This window comes from Brassica napus, unplaced genomic scaffold (assembly GCF_020379485.1).
Source record: "Brassica napus cultivar Da-Ae unplaced genomic scaffold, Da-Ae ScsIHWf_928;HRSCAF=1319, whole genome shotgun sequence".
Taxonomy (NCBI): Eukaryota; Viridiplantae; Streptophyta; class Magnoliopsida; order Brassicales; family Brassicaceae; genus Brassica; species Brassica napus.
This window is the reverse complement of record NW_026016964.1, coordinates 10,001-15,000: the sequence shown is the minus strand read 5'-3', so window position 1 is coordinate 15,000 and position 5,000 is coordinate 10,001. Positions and strand designations below refer to the sequence as shown.

Here is a 5,000-nt window from a genome sequence, read left to right as displayed (position 1 = left end):
CTTGCCAATAACCACGCCCGCTGAATAGAAACATGAAAGCCCAAAATGAGCACCTAGGAAAAATTATGCGCAGATACCATAAGATTGAATTACCTGAGATGCTTGTGCAAGGAAATTTTGGGACATTAATCGCGGAGACCCATAATAGTAAGATGGATTGCTGTGCTTTTCGGATCCTATTTTGTTCAACCCCTTGAAGCATTTACTCGAACATCTGCTTTTTCCAACTGAAATGGAATATTACTACCGAAATAGTTGTACATCCAGAATAGTCCTAAGAAGACTTGATCCAACAGATACTTGACACGTTCCTCCTCTTCCAGGCCCATCCTTAATAGGGGGTTGGTTACACCTACAACCAAAATGGAAACCAAGAGTTTCATGGTTCAAAAATGCTGAATCTCGTCTGAATCATCATTTGTCAGGACTATTCGGGGTAAGCTCCTTGGCTTGGACAGGTCATTTAGTACATGTCGCTATTCCTGCATCCAGGGGGAATATGTTCGATGGAATAATTTCTTAAGTGTATTACCGCATCCCCAAGGGTTAGGCCCACTTTTTACGGGTCAGTGGAATCTGTATGCTCAAAACCCCGATTCAAGTAGTCATTTATTTGGTACCTCCCAAGGATCAGGAACTGCCATTCTAACCCTTCTTGGGGGATTCCATCCACAAACGCAAAGTTTATGGCTAACCGATATGGCACATCATCATCTAGCTATCGCAATTCTTTTCCTCATTGCGGGTCATATGTATAGAACTAACTTTGGAATCGGACACAGTATAAAAGATCTTTTAGAAGCACATATTCCTCCGGGAGGACGGTTGGGGCGTGGGCATAAGGGTCTTTATGACACAATCAATAATTCGATTCATTTTCAATTAGGCCTTGCTCTAGCCTCCTTAGGAGTTATTACTTCCTTGGTAGCTCAACACATGTACTCTTTACCTGCTTATGCGTTCATAGCGCAAGATTTTACGACTCAAGCTGCGTTATATACCCATCACCAATACATTGCAGGATTCATCATGACAGGAGCTTTTGCTCATGGAGCTATATTTTTATTAGAGATTACAATCCAGAACAGAATGAGGATAACGTATTGGCAAGAATGTTAGACCATAAAGAAGCTATCATATCCCATTTAAGTTGGGCCAGCCTCTTTCTAGGGTTCCATACTTTGGGACTTTATGTTCATAATGACGTCATGCTTGCTTTTGGTACTCCCGAAAAACAAATCTTGATCGAACCCATATTTGCCCAATGGATACAATCCGCTCATGGGAAAACTTCATATGGATTTGATGTACTTTTATCTTCGACAAATGGCCCAGCATTTAATGCGGGTCGAAGCATATGGTTGCCCGGCTGGTTAAATGCTATTAATGAGAATAGTAATTCATTATTCTTAACAATAGGTCCTGGAGATTTCTTGGTTCATCATGCTATTGCTTTAGGTTTACATACAACTACATTGATCTTAGTAAAAGGTGCTTTAGATGCACGTGGTTCCAAGTTAATGCCAGATAAAAAGGATTTCGGGTATAGTTTTCCTTGCGATGGTCCGGGACGAGGTGGTACTTGTGATATTTCGGCTTGGGACGCATTTTATTTGGCAGTTTTTTGGATGTTAAATACTATTGGATGGGTTACTTTTTATTGGCATTGGAAACACATCACATTATGGCAAGGTAACGTTTCACAGTTTAATGAATCTTCCACTTATTTGATGGGATGGTTAAGAGATTATCTATGGTTAAATCTCTCACAACTTATCAATGGATATAACCCGTTGGTATGAATAGTTTATCAGTCTGGCATGGATGTTCTTATTTGGGCATCTTGTTTGGGCTACTGGATTTATGTTCTTAATTTCCTGGCGTGGTTATTGGCAGGAATGATTGAAACTTTAGCATGGGCTCATGAACGTACACCTTTGGCAAATTTGATTCGATGGAAAGATAAACCAGTAGCTCTTTCAATTGTGCAAGCAAGATGGTTGGATTAGCTCACTTTTCTGTAGGTTATATATTCACTTATGCGGCTTTCCTGTTGCCTCCACGTCGGGCAAATTCGGTTAATTATTTAATTATTCTATCCGCAATAATATATTTTTTTTTATTAATTTTATTAAAATAATAAAAATATAGGTATGCACTCTTTATTTATTTCTACATCTAGAATCCGATTTGTATCATTATCATTGATAATAAGAGGAACTTAAGCATTATGGCAAAGAAAAGTTTGATTTATAGGGAGAAGAGAGGCACAAAATTAGAAAAAAAATATCATTTGATTTCGTCGATCCTTAAAAAAGGAAATAAGTGAGATTCCGTCGCTAAGTGGAAGTGGAAAATTCATGGAAAATTACAATCCCCACCGCGTAATGTGCACCTACACGTCTTCATCGACGTTGCTTTCTCGACCGGAAGACCCGAGAGCTAACTATCGAGACTTTTGGACTATCTGGACACATCCTTCGGGAAAGGTTCAGGCATGTTTATTGCCAGGGGCAACAAGATCAAGCTGGTAAAGATTTAAGTATCCTTTAATTTTTCTCTTTTTTCTATGCTCGACGAGGCCCCTTTACCATTCTGTCTAAATAGGCTATTCTATTTGTACAGATATGGAATAGGGGCGCATTCAATTCGTCTTTGTTTATTAGAGTTTTAGTCCAAGTTTTTTGTTTCATCGCGGGGTAGAGCAGTTTGGTAGCTCGCAAGGCTCATAACCTTGAGGTCACGGGTTCAAATCCTGTCTCCGCAACATTTTTTTTTCAACAAATGTAAGTTTGATTCTATTAACTATATTAATACTTATCTTTGGGACGCGAGGCAAAAATTACTATATTTCCCGGTCAACTATACCGAATCTTGATCTTTTTGAATCCATTTCTATTTGGGCGGATAGCGGGAATCGAACCCGCGTCTTCTCCTTGGCAAAGAGAAATTTTACCATTCGACTATATCCGCATTTTTTTGCCTTCTTGATAAGAAATTTATGGATAATATTTGTTCAAAGCTATACGAGATACACTCTTTGGTTTGGGGTCATTTGATAAAACTCTACTACCAAAAAACAAAAAAGTTCAATTAACAATTCTATTAATATATATAAATATATATATATTTATTATATATTAATAATATATTTATTCTATATCTATATATAGAATTCCATATTCAATAATATATTATTCTCTATTTCCATAAAATATTATATTCTATATTGATATCAGATATCAATTTTTGATTCGTTTTTTTTTTATTTAATTAGTTATTACTATTTCATAGTATATTTAGTAAATTGCTATTTATTAATATTTGATTCATATTTCACTCAAGTTACAGAAGTTCGACCCCCCCTCTAATTTTTTTGTTTTCTTTATTTGCATTTTATGGACTTATATTGAATTTGAATGTGTAATTCGTGGAATGGGAGGGGTCATCTCATTTTTTGATCTGCAACGAATGAATTCAAGAGATAAGAGAATTAAGGATACCCACCAAGAAGACTAATCCAATCCATAAAGATGTACCAGAAAATACAACATTTTTGTTACTCGACCACCCATCAGGAGACGCAAATACAACGGGTACACTAATCAGTAAGATTGATGATGAAGTAATAATTAATGCAAACACAGCCAATTGAAAAGCAATAGTCATGTTTTTAATCCTCCAAGCTATTAACATATACACCATTTAATCCTCTTACCCACTAAAAAAAATTTTAATAAATAAAGGGATTTTATCATGAATCCGTTTATTCGAGATGCCTTATTTCCAACTTCTTTTTACCACTTTTATTCTATTCGGACATGAAGTTAAAGGTTCTTTTTACTTCACAAATGGGTAGACTGGATCATGTATCTCATTTATATAGACCAATTGATAGACTTATAAAGAAAGTCACACCCTATATCTTTTTCTACATAGTGATCGTATTAACTCATCGAGCTATGTTCTATTTGGCGAAAAAAAAGATAAAATAGAAATTATCTTTTGGAGAGATGGCCGAGTGGTTGATGGCTCCGGTCTTGAAAACCGGTATAGTTCATAAAAAATAACTATCGAGGTTCGAATCCCTCTCTCTCCTTTTGTTGGATGAATAGATTTTTTTCTTTATTGGCTTTTTTTACTTCTTAGCATCATAAAAAGGAGAATGGCTCGGCTATACTATCCAGCCGAGCCAGAAAAAACGAGATTGAATTGAAAGAAAGAAGACTTTTTAATATGACCCGATTTTTACTTTCCTATTTTAACTACTACTTTAGTTAAGAGGAGTCATAGAAAGAACAGGTTCAAAATCACGATCAATTCCTTTTTCAAATCCTGCTGCCGCTGCCCGAGCTCTTCCCGCGTGCCATAAATGACCCACGAATAGGAAGAATCCTAGAACAAAATGAGAGGTAGATAACCAACTTCTCGGAGAGACGTAATTGACTGCATTGATCTCAGTAGCTACGCCCCCTACAGAATTAAGGAACCTAAAGGAGCATGAGTCATATATTCTGCAGAACGTCGTTCTTGCCAAGGTTGTATGTCTTTTTTCAACCTACTTAAGTCCAAACCATTAGGACCCCTTAAAGGTTCTAACCAGGGGAGCACGCAGATCCCAAAAACGCATTGTTTCTCCTCCAAAAATAACTTCTCCAGTCGGGGAACGCATTAAGTATTTACCTAAACCTGTAGGTCCTTGAGCAGACCCCACGTTAGCTCCAAGACGTTGGTCTCTAACTAGAAAAGTAAATGCTTGAGCTTGAGAAGCTTCTGGCCCTGTAGGTCCGTAAAACTCACTAGGGTAAGCAGTATTATTAACCAGACAAAACAACAAGCAATGAAACCACAAACAGATAAAGCAGCTAAACTATAAGACAAGTAAGCCTCCCCAGACCATACAAGTGCGCGGCGAGCCCATGCAAAAGGTTTGGTTAAGATATGCCAGATTCCACCAAATATACAAATGGAACCTAACCATACATGCCCTCCAATTATAT

General features: G+C 37.1%; 2 non-coding genes across 2 annotated transcripts; one reads left to right on the top strand and one right to left on the bottom strand.

Moving 5' to 3' along the window:
- The first annotated feature begins 2,693 nt into the window (after window positions 1-2,693).
- Window positions 2,694-2,767, top strand: TRNAM-CAU. The gene has a single exon. It is a non-coding gene; the product is annotated as a tRNA-Met (tRNA).
- Window positions 2,768-2,902: 135 nt separating this feature from the next.
- TRNAG-GCC lies at window positions 2,903-2,973 on the bottom strand. The gene has a single exon. It is a non-coding gene; the product is annotated as a tRNA-Gly (tRNA).
- Window positions 2,974-5,000: the final 2,027 nt, after the last annotated feature.